This window comes from Grampus griseus (genome assembly GCF_964374135.1).
Source record: "Grampus griseus genome assembly, chromosome: X".
Taxonomy (NCBI): domain Eukaryota; kingdom Metazoa; phylum Chordata; class Mammalia; order Artiodactyla; family Delphinidae; genus Grampus; species Grampus griseus.
In genome coordinates this window covers 74,225,386-74,245,971 of record NC_138999.1, presented here as the reverse complement: position 1 = coordinate 74,245,971, position 20,586 = coordinate 74,225,386, and positions in this window count along the sequence as shown.

Genomic DNA, 20,586 nt, shown 5'->3' with positions numbered 1-20,586 from the left:
TTTTCTTTTAAACAGTTTTACAGTTTTATAATATACATTTAGATCCATGATACATTCTGAGACAATTTTTGTATGAAGTATAAGCTTTAGGTTGTGATCCATTTTTCTGCACATTCATGTCCAATTGTCCCAGTGTTGTCTGTTGAAAAGACTATCCTTTCCCCATTGAATTTCATCTTTTTCAAACTTCAATTGATCATAGTTTGATATCTGTGCTCTGTATCATGTCCGTTGATCTATATGTCTGTATTTTCACCAATACTTGATTATTGTACATTTACAGTAAGTCTTGAAATCAAGTCCACCAACATTGTTCTTCTCTTTCTAAATCATTTGGATATTCTAATTTCTTTATCTTTCTATATAAATTTTAGGATCAGCTTATCTGTATCTACGAAAATATCTGCTGGGATTTTGATCAAATTTGAGTTGAATCTATAGGTCAAATTTGTTATAAAGACATTTTTGTTGATAATTTTTATCATGAATGTATATTGTATTTTCCCGAATGGTTTTTCTGCATCTATTTAAATTATTATTTGATATTTTCCTCTAACCATGGTGAATTGTTTTCTATCTTAGTGGATGTTCCACAGATGTTCAAAAACAACGTGTATTCTGCTGCCTTTAGCTGGAGTGCTTGACAAGTGTCAATTTTGTCAAGTCAGTTGATAGTTTGTTCAAGTATTCTACATTCTTGCTGATTTTCTGTTTACTTTTTCTATCAGTTGGTAAGAGACAAATATTGATGTTTCCAATTATAATTATGGATTTATCTATGTCTCCTTTTAGTCCTGTAAGTTTTTGCTTCATGTATTTTGGAGCTCTGCTCTTAAGACAATATACACATACAGGATTTTTATGCTTTCTTGGTAAAATGACCCTTTTATCACAGTGTAATACCTCTATTTATTCCTGGTAATTTAACTTGTTATGAAGTTTACTTTATCCAGTATTAATACATCTATTTGAGCTTTCTTTTGATTATTGTTTGCATAGTATAGTGTTTCTAATTCTTTTCACTTACCTATATGTTCTTATTTAATGTAGAATTATTGTAGGCAGTAAGCTGGGTCTTGTTTTTCATTCATTTAAATTCTTTGACTTTTAGTTTGTGTATTTAGAAAATTTGTATTTGCTATAATTATTGACATGTTTGGATTTAATTTTATGGTTTTATAATTTGTTTTTGTATGTCTCTCTCTTTTCCTATCTTTCCCCTTTTTCTGTCTTCTTTTGGATTATTAAATTGTTTTAGTTTTCAACTCTAATTTATCTATTGCTTTTGACTGCATCTTTTTGTATTATTATTTCATTGGTTACTGTTGGGATTACAATATACCTACAATTTCATGTCTACTTAGGATTAATACTTATCACTTCAAATCACACCCTTCTACTCTTTTCCTCCCTCCTTTATGTTACAACATTCATTTGTATTATATCTGTAAATGTTGAGTTGCATTCCAATAAAGTTATAATTTTTCATTCAACAGTATGCATATTTTAAATAATTTGAGAGAAAAATTTAGTGTCTTATATTTCCCCAGGCGTTTGTCATTTATGTTTCTCTTTCTTATTTTCTGATGTTTCAAGTTCTTTCAGCCTGAAACTCTTACTTTATCTTTTCTTTTAGAGCAATTATTCTTACACTGAATCCTAGTTTTCATGCACCTGAGAATGCCTTTATCTTTCCTTCATTCTAAAGGATAGTTTTGCTTGATATAGAATTGTAGATTGACAGTTTTTTCTTTAAGCACCATTATCTTCTCACTTTCATGTTTTCTGGAAAGAAGTCATCATTTGAATCTTTTTTTCCCATATGTAATGTTTTATATTTCTCTTAGCTGCTTTCAAGATTTTTTCTTTATATTTGGTCTTCAGCAGTTTAGTTTCATGTTTGGTTTCTCTAACATCCTGAATCTATAAATTTTCAGTAAATTTGAGACAGCTTAACCATATATTTCTTTAAATATTTTTCTTTTCCAATCTTTTTTACCTCTGCTTTTGAGAATCCAATGACATAATTGTTAGACATTTTGCTATTGCCTCACATTTTCTTGATTCTCTTGTTCACTTTTCTGTAATTATTTTTCTCTGTGCTCTTAAACTTGGATAATTTCTATTAATCTGTCTTCATTTTTACTATTTCCTCTATTGTCTCCATTTTACTGTTGAACCAATCCAATAATTCTCTTTCAAATATTTTAATTTTAGGTCTGAAGTTTCCATTTTCTTTTTTATAGTTGTAATATAAAGTTTATATTTCTATGCCACAAGCTTATATTTTTTTAATTCATTTCAAGATTGCTAAACTCTACTTCTTTTTTTTCAAGGGTTTGTCTAAGTCCAGAAAAATCCCTTGGTTTACTTACACTGATATTTTACTTTCAAATTTGAATGCTTTCGAACTCAGAAGTAACCTATATTTCAAAATATTTAAGAATGTATATGAAGAAACCTGCTTAGTTATATAACCACCCTCTACTTAAAGCTAAGTATTATTAACTACACAGTATCAAACAACTTCCCTAGTAAGATTTCAGAAAACATTATCTGTAATAGGCAAGTTTGGAATGGTTAGTCATGCTGTTGGAGGGCAGTACGACCTCTTAACAGAGGTTAAGAACAGAGGTTAACAGAGGTTAAGAATGTGTGAGCTGAAGTCCAACAACACTTGTTTTTGTTTTATTTTTAACTTTTTACTTACTATCCCTGTCATATTAAACAGATTGTTTAAACTTACTGACCATTAATTTCCTCATCTGTCAAATAAAAATAATAATTATAAAGAAATCACAGAGCTATTGTAATGACTAAATGAGTTAATATAAGTAAAGTATGACATATCAATTATTAATTAATAAAGAGTAGTTATTATCAGTATACTAAAAAATGAGGAATGGCTCACAGTTGGTCCCACATTGTCATTAAGTCACAACTCAGATTTTAAAACTGTTTTCATAAAAGTTACTTCTTTCTTGTTCTAGATGAATAGAAACAACTCCACATCATTAAAGTTCATGTTGAATTCAGCATAAAATTCACTTTGTAAGACTAAATGTTAGATACGCTTTTAAGTCCTTTTGGGGAATCTATCTCTTGACCTAGGAGTTACCACTACTACCCATATATAACCTTGTAAATGGTAGTATATCAGTACAGACCTCAAAAGCTAACTAGAAACATTTGGGTGTTAGGAGCAAAAGAGCAACCTAATGTAGAACAAACTAAAGTGAACACACCCTGAGTCACTTGATACTATTTGGGGGAATCTAAGTAACACAAAATTTCAAGCCAATAACATCTAAAGTCATAAAAAGTCTAATATTTATTTAGCTTACTTTGTAATATTCCTAACATATAATTATTCACTTACTTGAATCACAAGATTGGTAAATACCTGTGCCTCTTTCCTTTACTTATATAGTGATGCTGGAACAAGGGTGTCAAAGATGACACTAAAAGCGTTTAGACAAAGAAACGGAACAATAACTTTTTTCATGTGTTTTATGGTTTTGAGGATATATTCATCATACTTTTATGAAATTAGAAATTATAAAAAATATCTGATGAGAATTCATTTCTGCCGTTATAGATTTTAAATACCTTGGTATTTTTAATTCTCTTTATCCTTTCAAAGAGTGATCAGTGTATCACACCTCAGCTGGAAAATATCAAAATCTATTATGTAGTCCACAAAAGTATAAATCAAAGTAGGAAATGATGTGGGGCTCAAAATTTTCAGGAAAACTAGTGGAAATATTAGAAATAATTTACACAAAGGACCAGAAGTTAAGGCTTTGGGGGATATATTTGTACTCCTTTTTTTTTTTTTTTTTTTCAGTACGCGGACCTCTCACTGTTGTGGCCTCTCCCATTGCAGAACACAGGCTCTGGACGTGCAGGCTCAGTGGCCATGGCTCACGGGACAAGCTGCTCTGCGACATGTGGGATCTTCCTAGAGCGGGGCACGAACCCGTGTCCCCTGCACTGGCAGGCGGACTCTCAACCACTGCACCACCAGGGAAGCCCTGTACTCCTTATAATGACCAATATATGAGAAAAATAAAATGAAGGGGATGTTGTGGAGTTTCTGAAACCAATTCCTGACTACTGATTTAAATAACCAAATGCTTTCATTATGTGCTCTATCATGCAGAATTAACATCATATGTAAGGAATTTCACACTTTTATTGACATAATTTTCCTAGAAAATGTTAACCTGCTCAGCCTTTGTTGTAATATTTCTAATATCTTATTATTAGTCTCATTAATAAGATAGTGAATAAAAATAAGATAGTGAAGCATTTTGTCAGCCTGTCATGAAACAATTTACCTACTGCTTAATAACATTTCTAATGAATTAAGTTTGTTCATCTTAATATGTATAATATTTAAAAGGAACTTACAAATCAAATAGTACTAAAATCCTCCAGCATACATCCTCATTTTTATTATGCAGAAAATTCAATTGCAGATAATTTTAAAGGATTATATTCTCAAAAAGAACAAGTGTTTTTCATTGTTTAAAATGCTTATTGCCTTAATATTATGATTTGTCCATGTGTTATTCAAAATAAATGCTAATCACTTGGATATATGACATTTCATTATGAGTTTTACTAGTAATTAATTGCAATCCAGTTACTTGAAATATGTTTATTGTCAAATTTGGTCAAGTCTTCTAAATTATAAGTGAGCAAACTGGTTTTTCAGTGAATTTTAGTTTTCAAATAAATATCTCCCCTTGCAAAGTGGAATGTTCTAGTCGAACCCCCATACAATTTTATTTTGTGTTTCTCTTTTCTACATTAGTGAAAGCAGATAGAATATTGCATTGATTTATTTTCATACTAAACCAATAATATATCTTTGATAAATTTGAACAATCTACTTTATTACTAGATATGATTCATCAATTCTATTGTTTTGCTTTATGCATTCATTTTTTTGCAAACTCATCCAGCTATAGTTATTTTAAATTAATTTTTATTGGAGTGTAGTTTCTTTACAATGTTGTATTAGTTTCTCATGTACAGGAAAATGAATGAGCAATACATACACATAAACTCCTATTTTTTGGATTTCCTTTCCATTTAGGTCACCATAGAGCATGGAGTACCTTCCCTGTGCTATACAGTACCTTCTCATTACTTATCTATCTTACACGTAGTATCAATAGTGTATATATGTAAATCGCACTCATCCAATTCATCCCATCCCCCTCCTTCCTCCTTGGTAACTATATGTTTGTTCTATACGTCTGTGTCTCTACTTCTGCTTTGTAAATAAGATAATCTATACGATTTTTCTAGATTCCACATACATACGTTAATATACGTATGTTTGTTTTTCTCTTTCTTACTTCATTCTGTATAACAGACTCTAGTTCCATCCACGTCTCTGCAAAAGACTTCATTTTGTTCTTTTTTATGGGTGAATAATATTCCATTCTATATATGTGCCATATCTTCTTTACCCATTTCTCTGTTGATGGACATTTAGGTTGCTTCCATGTCCTGGTTATTGTAAATAGTGCTGCTTTGAACATTGGGGTGCATGTGCCTTTTTGAATTATGGTTTTCCCAGGGTATATGCCAAATAGTGGGATTGCTGGGTCATATGGTAGTTCTATTTTTAGTTTTTTAAGGGAGCTCCATACTGTTTTCCATAATGGCTGTATTAATATAAATTCCCACCAACAGTGTAAGAGGGTTCCCTTTACTCCACGCCCTCTCCAGCATTTGTTGTTTGTATATTTTTTGATGGTGGCCTTTCTGACTGGTGTGAGGTGATACCTCAGTGTGGCTTTGATTTATATTTCTTGAATAACTAGTGATGTTGATCATCTTTTCATGTGTTTGTTAGCCATCTGTATGACTTCTTTGGAGAAATGTCTATTTAGATCTTCCACCCATTTTTGGATGGGTTTGTTTGCTGTTTTGTTTGTTTTCGATATTGAGCTGCATGAGCTGTTTGTATATTTTGGAGATTAATTCTTTGCCAGTTTCTACATTTCCAAATATTTTCTCCCATTCTGAGAGTTGTCTTTTCGTCTTGTTTATGGTTTCCTTTTCTGTGCAAAACTTTTAAGTTTACTTAGGTCCCATTTATTTATTTTTGTTTTTATTTTCATTACTCTAGGAGGTGGGTTGAAAAAGATCTTGCTGCAATTTATGTCAAAGGGTGTTCTGCCTATGTTTTCCTCTAAGAGTTTGATAGTGTCTGGCCTTACATTTAGGTCTTTAATCCATTATGAGTCTATTTTTGTGTATGGTGTTAGGGAGTGTTCTAATTTCATTCTTTTTCATATAGCTGTCCAGTTTCCCCAGCAGCACTTATTGAAAAGGCTGTCTTTTCTCCATTGTATATTCTTGCATCCTTTGTCATATTAGGTGACCATAGGTGTGCGGGTTTATCTGTGGGTTTTCTATCCTTTTCCATTGATCTATATTTCTGTTTTTCTGCTAGTACCATGCTGTCTTGACTACTGTAGCTTTGTAGTATAGTCTGAAGTCAGGGAGCCTGATTCCTCCAGCTTCATTTTTCTTTCTCATGATTGCTTGGCTATTCGGGGTCTCTTTTGTTTCCATAGAAATTGTAAAGTTTTTTTGTTCTAATTCTATGAAAAATGCCACAGGTGCTTTCACTGGGATTACATTGAATCTGTAGATTGCTTTGAAAATTATGGTCAGTTTCACAATATTGATCTTCCAATCCATGAAAATGTTATATCTCTCCATGTATTTGTGTATTCTTTGATTTTTTTTCTTCAGTATCTTGTAGTTTTCTGAATACAGGTCTTTGGCCTCCTTAGGTAGGTTTAGCCCTAGGTATTTTATTCCTTTTTAAAATAAATTTATTTATTTATTTTTGGCTGCATTGGGTCTTTGTTGCTGTGTGCAGGCTTTCTCTATTTGCAGCGAGCAGGGGTTACTCTTCATTGCGGTGCATGGACTTCTTATTGTGGTGGCTCCTCTTGTTGCAGAGCATGGTCTCTAGGCAGGAAGGCTTCAGTAGTTAGTGTACAGGAATGCAAGAGATTTCTGTTTATTACTTTTGTTTCCTGCGACTTTACTAAATTCATTTATTACCTCTAGTAATTTTCTCGTGACATCTTTAGGATTTTCTATATATAGTATCATGCCATCTACCAAAAGTGACAGTTTTCCTTCTCTTTTTCCAAATTGTATTCTGTTTATTTCTTTTTTTTTCTCTGATTGTCAAGGGTAAGTCTTCCAAAACTGTGTTAATAATAGTGGCAAGAGTGGACATCCTTGTATTTTTCCTGATTTTAGAGCAAATGCTTTTAGGCTTCACCATTGAGAATGATGTTTGCTGTGGATTTGTAATACATGGCCTTTATTATGTTGAAGGAAGTTCACTCTATGTCCACTTTCTGAAGAGTTTTTATCATAAAAGTGTGTTGAACTTTGTCAAAAGATTTTTCTGCATCTATTGAGATGATCACATGGTTTTTATTCTTCAGTTTGTTAATATGGTGTATCACACTGATTGGTTTGCGTATATTGAAGAATCCTTGCATCATTTGTATAAATCCCACCAGATCATGCTGTATGATCATTTTAAGATGTTATTGGATTAGGTTTGCTAATATTTTGTTGAGGATTTTTGTGTCTATGTTCATTAGTGATATTGGCCTCTAATTTTGTTTTTTGGTGGTTTCTTTGTCTGGTTTTGATATTAGGGTTATGGTGGCCTTGTAGAATTAACTCAGGTGTGTTCCACACTCTGCAACTTTTTGGAAGAGTTTGAGAAAGATAGGTGTTAGCTCTTCTCTAAATGTTTGGTAGTGTTCGCCTGTGAAGTCATCTCCTCCTGGAATTTTGTTTGTTGGAAGATTTTTTTTTTTTCTGTACGCGGGCCTCTCACTGTTGTGGTCTCTCGCATTGTGGAGCACAGGCTCCAGATGTGCAGGCCCAGTGGCCATGGCTCACGGGTGCAGCTGCTACATGGCATGTGGGATCTTCCAGGACCCGGGCATGAACCCGTGTCCCCTGCATCGGCAGGCGGACTCTCAACCACTGCGCCACCAGGTAAGCCCCCGTTGGAAGATTTTTAATCACAGTTTCAAATTCATTACTTGTGTTTGGTCTGTTTATATTTTCAATTTCTTCCTGGTTCATTCTTGGAAAGTTGTACTTTTCTAAGAATTTGCCCATTTCTTCCACGTTGTCCATTTTATTGGCATATAGTTGCTTGCAGTAGTCTTTTATGATACTTTGTATTTTTTGTGGTGTCAGTTGTAACTTCTTTTAATTCTAATTTTATTGATTTGAGTAATCTCCCATTTTTTCTTGATGAGTCTGGCTAAAGTTTTATTGATTTTGTTTGTCTCCCAAGGGACAACCTTTTAGTTTCATTGATCTTTGCTATTGTTTTCTTTATTTCTATTTCATTTATTTCTGCTGTAATCTTAAGAATTCTTTCCATATATTAACTTTGGGTTTTTTTTTTTTCTCTAGTTGTTTTAGGTGTAAAGTTATGTTGTTTGTTTGAGATTTTTCTTGTTTCATGAGGTAAGAATGTATTGCTATAAACTTCCCTCTTAGAACTGCTTTTGCTGCATCCTATAGGTTTTGGATTATCGTGTTTTTGTTGTCATTTGTCTCTAGGTATGTTTTGATTTCCTCTTTGATTTCTTCAGTGATCCCTTGGTTGTTTAGTAACATATGGTTTAGCCTCCATGTGTTTGTTTTTATATATTTGTGGGGTTTTTTCCTGTAATTGATTTCTAATCTCATAGAACTGTGGTCGGAAAATATGCTTGATATGATGTCCATTTTCTTAAATTTCCCGAGGCCTGATTTCTGACCCAATAAGTGATCTATCCTGGAGAATGTTCCATGTGTCCGTGAGAAGAAAGTGAATTTTGATGCTTTCGGATGGAATGTCCTATCAATAAGGTATATGTGTTCTAACGTGTCATTTAATGCTTTTTTTTTCTTATTAATTTTCTGTCTGCATGTTCTATCCATTGGTGTAAGTGGAGTGTTAAAATTCCCCACTATTACTGTGTTACTGTTGATTTCCCTTTTTATGGCTGTTAACATTTGCCTTATGTATTGAGGTGCTCCTATGTTGGGTTCATAAATATTTACCATTGATATATCTTCTTCTTGGACTGATCCCTTGATCATTATTTAGTGTCCTCTTTGTCTCTTGTAATAGCCTTTACTTTAAAGTCTATTTTGCCTGATATGAGAATAGCTACTCTATCTTTCTTTTTTTTTTTTTTTTTTTTTTTTGTGGTACACGGGCCTCTCACTCTTGTGGCCTCTCCTGTTGCAGAGCACAGGCTCTGGACGTGCAGGCTCAGCGCCCATGGCTCATGGGCCCAGCTGTACCATGGCATGTGGGATCTTCCCGGACTGGGACACGAACCCGTTTCCCCTGCATTGGCAGGCAGACTCTCAACCACTGCAACACCAGGGAAGCCCTCCAGCTTTCTTTTGATTACCATTTTCATAGAATATCTTTTTCCATCCCTTCACTTTCAGTCTTTATGTGTCCTTAGGTCTGCAGTGGTTCTCTTGTAAACAGCATATATATGGGTCTTCTTTTGTATCCATTTGTCCAGTCCATGTATTTTGGTTGGAGCATTTAATGCACTTACATTTAAGGGAATTATTGATACGTATCTTCCTATTGCCATTTTCTTAATTGTTTGGGGTTTGTTTTTGTAGGTCTTCTTCCCTTCCTCTTTTGTTCTTTTCTCTTGTGTTTCCTGCTTAAAGAGGTTCCTTTAGCAATTGTTGTAAAACTGGTTTGGAAGTGCCTAATTCTCTTTCTTTTTGCTTGTCTGTAAATCTTTTGATTTCTCCATTGAATGAGATCCTTGCTGGGCAGAGTAATTTTGATTGTAGGTTTTTCCCTTTCATCACTTTAAATATGTCCTGTCATTCCCTTCTGGCCTGCAGATTATCTGCTAAAAATCAGCTGATAATCTTATGAGAATTCCCTTGTATGTTTTTTGTTGCTTTTCCATTGCTGCTTTTAATATTTTTTCTTTGTACTTAATATTTGTTAGTTTGAATAATATTTGTCTTGGTGTGGTTCTCCTTGGGTTTATCCTGTATGGGACTCTTTGCACTTCCTGGACTTGATTGACTATTCCCTTTCCCATATCAGACAAGTTCTCAACTATAATCTCTTCAAATATATTCTCAGACTCTTTCTCTTCTTCTACTGTGACCCCTATAATTCAAATGTTGGTGCATTTAATCTTGTCCCAGATATCTCTGAGACTGTCAATTTCTTTTCATTCTTTCTTCTTCTCTGTGACAGTTATTTCCAACATTCTATCTTCCAGCTCACTTATCCTTTCTTCTGTCTCAATTGTCTGCTATTGATTTTTTCTAGTGTATTTTTCATTTCAGTTATTGTGCTGTTTATCACTGATTTTTTGTTCTTTAATTCTTCTTGGTCCTTGTTAAACATTTTTTGTGTCTTCTTGAAACATGCCTTCATTCTTTTTCTGAGATCTTGGATCATCTTTACTATCGTTTTTCTGAACTCATTTTCAAGTAGATTGCCTATTTCCTCTTCATTTATTTGGTCTTGTGGGGTTTTACTTGCTCCTTCAACTGCAACTTATTTCTCTGTCATCTCATTTTATTTAACTTACTGTATTTATGGTCCCCTTTCCACAGACTGCAGGGTTGTAGTTCCTCTTGCTTCTGTTGTCTGCTCCCTTTTGAGTGAAATTGGTCCAGGTGCTTTTGTCAGCTTCCTGGTTGGAGGGACTCGTGCCTGTGCTCTGATGTGTGGAGCTGAGTCTTTTCCCTCTGATGTGCCAGACCACATAAGGGGGTGTGTTTTAGGGTGTTTGTAAGCTTAGTACAACTTTAGGCAGACTGTCTGCTGATGTGTAGGTGTGTGTTCCTGTCTTTCTGGTTGTTTGGTGTGAGGTCTCCAGCACTGTAGCCTGTAGGCGGTTGGGTGGAGCTGGGTCTTGGTATCGAGATAGATACCTCTGGAAGAGTGCATGCTGATTAATATTCCCTGGGCCCAGGGATTCTCTGTTGGTTCAGAATCCTAGACTTGGCATTCCCACCCCAGAGGCCCAGGACCAACCCCTGTTTGGGGAACCAAGAGCCCACAAGCTGAACAGCACTGCCAGAGAAAAAAGAAAGAAATGAAAGATAAATAAACAAACATACAAACATACAAAATCCAAGACAAATGGTAAAAACCAAAACAAACAGCAGCAACAACACAACACACAGGCAAAATAAATAAACAAAACAAAAACATAAAAATGATCAAAAAAATAAAGAATAAAAACAAGAAAAAACACAGAGTAGTAAGAAAGTAAATAAAAATAGAAAAATAAAAAAGGTGTATTTTAAAAAGTTAAAGTAAAGTAAAAAATGAAAAATAATAAAAACAACACTGCCAACAACTGAACAAGACAAGACAAAACAAAAATAATAGTAACGAAAATATTTTCCTGGGGCCTCCTCTGTCTGTTTCCTTGTTCTCACAGTGAGCAACAGCCAACCCCTGCCTCCCCAGCAGGCCCTCACATAACTCTAGGTAGATCTGTGGATCTTCTGTGGGCACTGTGGGGGCAGCTCACTCTGATCTGTCCCATCTCATGCCAGTACTTACACCCAAAGTCTACTGCTGCCAAATTTAGACTGGTATCAGTTGTGGGAACACTTGTGTATTCATATGTTCCATGGAAACAGGATTTACCAAACCAATCACAGGATTTAATCTATGGCTTGTGCAACTGCGTGGAGAGATTTCCTTTTCTCTTCCTTAGTTGTACCACCCCTGGGGCTCAGCTTTTATTTTGGCCCCACCTCTGCATGTGCACCACCCTCAGCCATCTGTTCCCCACCCAGGTGAGAGGGAGCAAAAGCAGCAGCTGACTGAGATACACTTACTCACTCAGGTCAGAGAGGGATATGGCAGCCACAACTGAGGTGTGCATGAATTGCCTGCAGCATCATAGACCAGAAGGCAGTTGCAAGAGATTGGGGTGCACTCACTCTGGTGGGAGTCCTACCCAGTGCCCTTGAAGGCAGGGGCTGTCATGTGGAGGTGGCCCCACCCCTTGCCTACCACTCAACAATGGCACCTCATTTCCTAGGTAGACCTCATTTCCTCTAGGGGCCACAGAGCCCCTCACTCCTGTCCCCTCTGTTGTATCTGTGCAGCCAACAGCTGTCCTCTCCCTGGATCTGGTCTCTTTACCCTATGCTTTAGAACTCAGCCCCCATCAGCACTGGCAGATTCCCATCTCAGGCAGGGGAACCCAGGGCTGATTCCCAAGGAGGCTTTGGGATGGGTGGTGCTCATTACCCTGGAGCCTACGTGAGTGGAGACTTTGGCTTCAGGGGTGGGTGAGCCTGCTTAGATGAGTACTCTCCCCAGTACCTGCAGAGGCCAAAGAAGCCAGCTGGTGGGGAAAGGGTTTGCAATGGTGGCTCTGTGACTTGCACGCCCCTCAACAATGATGCCTTGCTGTATGGTGTCCCTGGCTTTTTCCTCAAATATTCCCAGTTGTGGAGCTCCTTAATCCTCTCCCATCAGACTGTCTTTTCACAGCCAACAGCTGTCCCCTCCCTGGATCCATGCTCCAAACACCACTTTCTAGCACCCAGCCCCCCTCTGCAACAGGAGATACATGACTCAGGCTGAGGTCTGCACAGCTGCAGCACAGACCATACACTCAGTTCTTACTTTGTTCTGCCTTCCATAGACTGTCCGCTGCTTTCCCCTTTAGTCCCCTGAAGGTCCCTTTCTGTCCCAGCTGATTTTCCCACTGTAAGGGGGGTTTTCTGAATGCAGGGGTCTCTGCTCAATTTCAGCTTCCCACCAGGGTTTCTGGTCCCTTTTTTGATTCCTTTTTCTTTTTCTCTTTCTTTTGTGAGGGGATTTTTCTTGTCCTTTTAGGTGTCTGAAGTCTTCTACTAATGTTCATCATGTGCTCTGTGAGAATTGTTCCATTTGTAGATGTATTCTTGATGTACTTGTGAGGAGAGAAGAATTCTGCATCCTCCTATTCCACCTTCTTGACTCCTCCCCCATCAATTCTATTGAGAACTCAGAATGTGGTTTTAAACATTCATTCATTTGACAAATACTTATTGAGTACTTACATTGTTCCTGGCACTAGTCTAGATGCTGGTGATTTACCAGTGAACAACAACAACAACAACAACAGATTCCTATCCTTATAGCACTCAAGATCTAGTTGGAAGAAGAATGATACAGGGAGACAATCAACACCATAAATATAAAAATACCACTTGTATATTAACTAATTTAAAAACTTTTACCAACTCTGCCTAATGCACTGGTGTCAAGACTGGTAACAAAGAAGAGCTCTGATGTATTTGCATGGTTAACTTTCACAAAGCCAGTTTATTTATCCATAAATGTCCTAGTAATTGAAGCAACGGTAAAATTTAGTTTAGCATTTTACTATTAAGCAGTAGTCATTGAATATTGGAAAGATGGTTCTGGGGGATCATTTCACAGAAAAACCAATTATCTGTTCTTTTAACCATTATTTGACCATGTAAAATAATGAGAACCAACAATTAAATATATTTTTCTCTACACACAATAAGATGACATATATAGATACAGAAGTAATATTGACAGTTTAATAACTAAACTAGAAAAATTTCATTTTAACAAATTCAATAGGCCATAAAAATTATTGTCACATTAACTTTTTTTAATGGTGAATTACCATTAGTGTCCAAAGGGAAATGTTGTTTACAATTTCAGAAAAAAAAAAACCAAACTTGTGAGTGTTAATGGAATCATTATTCAACACTTAACACTTTTTCACATCTCCTCCCATTCTGGGTTTGTTCTATTCATCCAGTGCCTCTTGGATTCCACGTCTCAATTACCAACAACTTTTTTTTATAAATTCTATAAATCTTAAAAACACTTTACAATTCTGGGAAATATGGTTTTAACATAAAAGATAAATGCAAAAGCAGCAATGTCTTGTTATATAGACCTTGACATCTCCATGGGCAAGTGCTGGATGAAACCATCTGTTATACAGGATTTGAGGTTTAATAGATGTCACTGTCACCAAATCAACAAAGCATTATGATTATGGGCCGCCTGCTACAACATGGAAATAGCCTCATTATAACAAACAAGATGTTATAATGGTGACTATTTAGATATGATTCTCCTGTAAAAGTATTTCCTATTCTACTGTTTGCTTGCCACTCAAATGGATGTAGATGTATTCTATAAACTGGTCACCAGTTTACACAAATACTTTCAAATATCCTTTAGCAATGTAATGTCTTAAATTGGCCTCAGGCTAAGTATATGAAATCTCTTATTTCATTTTCAGTTGAAGATGATTTCATCTTTACTTTTCCTCCCCCAATATTGGGAGGATACTGCTCTGGACACATGATTTTAAATGCACTCATTGCATGTCTAAGAAAAACTTTATTTGGATTGATTTCTACTATATCTGCCTGTCAGGTGGGTTTCTTAAAACAGTTGATATTATTAGCATGACAATTCATTATTTTTTTCTTAAATAAATACATCGATTGAGTCTTTACATGGCATTAAGGAAGAAAAAGTCATTTTGTGGTAGCAAATAGGTACATTTCCAAACCTTCCACTTACAATTTGAGGATTGCTACATTATTTTTCCCAAGCTGTCAACATTCTCAATGCAAAACAACTAAAAATATAACTCCAATGATGTTAACAATTTACATCTGAACCATGCTAATAATTATAGTAACACTAATATTAGTACAGTTTATATTAATTTATTTTTCTTTTTGTCATACCCAGTTATTTCAGAGGGCCATTTTTTTATATACAGAAACATTCTACTAACCAGAATTGAATTCTATACAATTATGTGGCTACAATTTTTGTTCTTGCATGTCCACATGTGTGTGTATATGTGTGCACTGTCAGAGAATGATCTCTGGAATCCATTGGAGCACATTTGTTCAATAACGTGATTTATTGCTGCTTATGAAACAAATGCAGCAACTGTAAACAGAGAGCAGATTGGCTAATAAACCACAAATATGTGTTGTGCAAACAAAATTCTACAGATGTCTGGCATTATAGTATCTTAGTTAAAGCACTTCGGGTATATATGAAAGACTTATTTATGTATGAAATTAAATGGTGCATTTTCCTTGCAAGCACACTGCATTTCTGCACATATGGAGGTGTGTCTTTCTAAGTTAAGTAAAAATAAGAGTGTTTAAATAAATGTATGGGAGTGTCCATGATAGCAGTGACTCTCTACCTCAATTTTTTAAAAGGAAGTTTCTTTTTATAAGTAATAGAAAGCAATGTGTTTATGAAGGCTGCTGACATAAAAGTAAGTTGATAGTCAGCTAACATATCAGTTAGTTGACTTGAAGTTATGTTTGTAACAATACAGAGACTTTTATTTGAAAATCCACATTAAAATGGAAACATGATAAAGTCTTATCATTGGGTTAGAAACTCACAGTATGCATTAGAAATAAATGTAAATATCCAAAATTATTTTTCTACCTAGCTTATTTAAGGCATGGGCACGTGGATATGCAAATAAATATTTCATGTAATATTTATTACATGGCTCTGCACCATGTAATATTAAATTTTCTGTTGTTGGCATAAAATGTAAGGCGATCAGACAGTATAAGAATATTATTCTGATAACTGAGTACACGTGGGAACTATTGTAAACAGGATTTCAGTGTGTAATATGTTATAAATCTTTGTGAGGGCCTCAATTTTTATTGAATTCACAGAAGGTGATTTTCCTTATTAAATACTGAAGGAAGGGGGGATCTCCAGATGATTCAAACCTTTTAAAATATCTTCATGATAATTTTATTTCTGTCTAGTCTATAGGTCCTAGAAGACTGAGAAAAAGAGAGTAAGCATTCCTGAAAACTTGCCAAATGTACAATAAAGGCAAGCTCTAAAAAATGTTTTGTTTCTTTAGTGGAAAAACAATTTTGCATTTAAACATGCAATACTAGTCTGTTAAAATATAATAACCTGAAAAATCTTTGAATCTCTATAAGATTAATGTTTTTAGGTGACTATAACCTCTTGAATTATATAATTATATAATTAATTATTTATATAATTATAATTAATTAATTATATAATTAACCTATCAGTATGCTATGTTCATCTGTGCTTATAAAACTTAAAATGTAAAAGTAAATGATTAATGGAAATTGAGAAATGTCCATAGTTGGGCCTCAGCATAATCGTGATTTTTTAACCAAGGTAAAACACGTAAATGTTTTCTCTCATTAATTTCTAATAAAGATTTCTCCCACCTCCCAAAAATATTTTTCCTTCCCCAAAATATTAATTTTATAATTAATATCGAGTTAACAGACTTTTTTTCTGTCTTCTTTTGGCTTAACACTGTTACTCTTCACTCAGCCATTGAACACTGCATCAAAATTTTAATGTTTTACTGAAAGCAAGTTTCCAAAAGCTGTTTAATCAAACTGATATGTTTTTCATTACTTCAGAAAACATGCAGACTGTCTAAAAGTCTGTTAATGCCTTTGAAAATGAGAGAAGAATTTTCAGCAAAATATTTTCTGCTGATAGTCTAAAAATCAATTTAATTAAAAGTTTATTTATTAAGTGTCTTCTATGCACATAACATTAATTTAGTACGTTTCTCAATATAATTTAAATTGTGTTTATCAATAAAGAAACATTTTTAGTCTTATAATTAATGAGCTATGATGGAATTTAGAGTTGGTAAGTTGGATCTATGCATGTATATGTGTTTATGTTAGCAAAGCAATAGTACATTTTGTACAAAGACAGATCAAAATACACTTAAATCTGTAGAGTTTAAAGAATATTTTTATTAAATGTATCAATAGACACAAGACTTTTTCAAACTTGAATATCTATTGTAATTTACAGAATAATTTGTAACCTGTCAGCATTAGCCCTAGTAAGAATTCAAGAGGTTATAGTCACCTAAAAACATATACCTTTGTTATAATTTTAAACTCATTCAAGGTACAATGGATTGTTTTAAAGCAGAAACTGAATATTCATCTATGAAAGAAATTATAGATTTAGCATTGGTTAAGTAAGTAAATGATATGGTTGGCTTATGTGACAACCATCCTATTGATTGGCTTTGGGTCATTTCATTCTTTTATTCATGATGTTTTCATTTACTCATAGAAAAGAGTTATTGAATGCCACTCTGTTCTCAGTGCTGTGGTAGATAATACCAATACACCAGTGAAAAATATATGATGTTCCTGCTCTCCTGGAGCTTACAGCTTAAATAAAGAAACAGTCCTCTTCCTACATCAAAAAATATTTATTACTATTCTGATGTATGTTATAAGGAGATAACATTTGGAAGATTACATTGTAGTGTAACACAGCAAAACTTAAAATCTAATGTCAAAAAGTTCAGTTTTTAAAGTCATTTACTTTTACATAGTAGCTAAAACTTTTCCCTAGACAAATCTTTTTATAGATTCCAGCTTTCTAAGATATTCTTTATGCTTAATATTTTGTTATTTCCTGGGATTTTTTTTTTTTTTTTTTTTTGCGGTGTGCGGGCCTCTCACTGTTGTGGCCTCTCCCGTTGCAGAGCACAGGCTCCGGACGCGCAGGCTCAGTGGCCATGGCTCACGGGCCTAACCGCTCCGCGGCATGTGGGATCTTCCCAGACCGGGGCACGAACCCGTGTCCCCTGCATCGGCAGGCGGACTCTCAACCACTGCGCCACCAGGGAAGCCCTATTTCCTGGGATTTTCAATCCTTAATCTAAAGTTTCTCACAAAAATAAAAATTATTCTTACATTTTTGTGCAAAGGATGTGAAACACATTGAGAGGAAATACAGTGATAAGACCACAAACTCTAGAGCCTCACAACCTGGGTAGAAATCTTGGTACTATATTAGCCATAGGCAAATTCACCACTCTTTGCCTCAGAATGACAGTACTATCAGTGTTTTTGTTGTGAGTTTTTTTCCTTCCAGTTTTAGAGATAAAATTGACATATAGCACTTTATAAGTTTAAGGTATACTGCATAATGATTTGACTTATCTCTTAACTTCCATATAATACATCCAGCAGTGTTTAGTATATTGATCATGTTTGTACATTACATCTCTAGTACTTATTTATCTTATAACTCAAAGTATGTACCTCTTGAATGCCTTCATCCAATTCCCCCTCTTCCAATGCCAGGCCTCTGGTAACCACAAGTCTAATCTCTTTTACTATGAGTTTGGCTTTTCGTTTGCATGTTTGTTTTGAAATATAATTAACACTGTCAGAAAAATAAAAATATTCTTAAGGTGGGAAACAGAATGTAAATTCTCATACAATTGCAATTTGTAAACAAGGATCAGATGAAAGAAGTAGGGGTGATTTAGCCAAGAGTGGAATACCTTTATGTTCAATCTATCAGTGCTGTTTTGTTTTTTTTTAACATCTTTTTGTTTGTTTGTTTGTTTTTTTAACCACAAACTTCCTTTATTTGGCTTGCTTTTTGCCTATTAATCAGGAAGGGTCTATATCAGAAAATATAAGCCAAATTGTCCCCACAATGAGTGGTTTCACGTTCTGGCTTCCTACAATATTTTTCTCATCTCTTTGTTCCAGCCCATAGAATGCCGCATTATAATTTATCAGCTTACATATCTGTCTATCTACAAGCCAAGGGTTTTTTTTTTTACATCTTTATTGGAGCATAATTGCTTTACAATGGTGTGTTAGTTTCTGCTTTATAACAAAGTTGATCAGTTATACATATACATATGTTCCCATATCTCTTCCCTCTTGCATCTCCCTCCCTCCCACCCTCCCTATCCCACCCCTCTAGGTGGTCACAAAGCACCGAGCTGATTTCCCTGTGCTATGCGACTGCTTCCCACTAGCTATCTATTTTATGTTTGGTAGTGTATATATGTCCATGCCACTCTCTAACTTTGTCACAGCTTACCCTTCCCCCTCCGCATATCCTCAAGTCCATTCTCTAGTAGGTCTAATTGCTTTACAATGGTGTGTTAGTTTCTGCTTTATAACAAAGTGAATCAGTTATACATATACATATGTTCCCATATATCTTCCCTCTTGAGTCTCCCTCCCTCCCACCCTCCCTATCCCACCCCTCTAGGTGGTCACAAACCACCTAGCTGATCTCCCTGTGCTTTGTGGCTACTTCTCATACACCCACTATGGAAAACAGTATGGAGGTTACTTAAAAAACTACAAATAGAACTACCATATGACCTAGAAATCCCACTACTGGACATATACCCTGAGAAAACCATAATTCAAAAAAAAAGTCATGTACCAAAATGTTCATTGCAGCTCTATTTACAATAGCCAGGACATGGAAGCAACCTAAGTGTCCATCAACAGATGAATGGATAAAGAAGATGTGGCACATATATACAATGGAATATTACTCAGCCATAAAAGGAAATGAAATTGAGTTATTTGTAGTAAGGTGGATGGACCTAGAGTCTGTCATACAGAGTGAAATAAGTCAGAAAGAGAAAAACAAATACCGTATGCTAACACATATATATGGAATCAAAGAAAAAAAAAGTCATGAAGAACCTAGGGGTAAGAGAGGAATAAAGACACAGACCTACTAGAGCATGGACTTGAGGATATGAGCAGGGGGAAGGGTAAGCTGGGACAAAGTGAGAGAGTGGCATGGACATATATACACTATCAGTGCTGTTTTGTTTTAGGTGTGTTTTAAACAGAATGGAACTAGACTGTTAAAAACTCAATCTAAATAGAAAGCCAAGAAATAAACCTTCATATACTTGGTCAATTAATTTATGACAAAGGAACCAAGAATATACAATAGGTAAAGGACAGTCTCTTCAATAGATGGTGTTGGGAATACTGGACAGCAACATAAAAAAAGAATGAAACTGGACCACTATAAAATTCCATGCAAAAATTAACTCAAAATTGGTTAAAAACTTGAATGTAAGACCTGAAAACATGAGACTCCTAAAATAAACATTGGGGGTAAGCTCCTAAACATTGGTCTTGGCAAAAATTATTTTGGATTTGACACCAGAAGCAAAAATACACAAGTGGGACTACATCAAACTAAAAAGCTTTTGTACAGCAAAGTAAAACATTAACAAAATGAAAAAGCAATGCAGAGAATGGAGGAAAATATTTGCAAATAATATATATGATAGAGAGATTAATATCAAAATATATGGAGAATTCATACAATTTAATAACAACAAAGGTCTGATTTTAAAATGGGCAGAGGAACAGACATGTTTCCAATGAAGACATACAAATTACCAACAGGTACATGAAAAGATGCTCAGCATCACTAATCATCAGGGAAATGTGAATCAAAAACCACAATGAGATATCACCTCATAACTAATAGAATGATTATCATCAAAAAGACAAGAGTGAGCAAGTGTTGGAAATGATATGGAGGAAAGGGAACATTTGTGCATTGTTGGTGGGAATATAAATTGCTGCAGTCACTATGGAAAACAGTATGGCGATTCCTCAAAAAGATAAAAACAGAACTTCTAT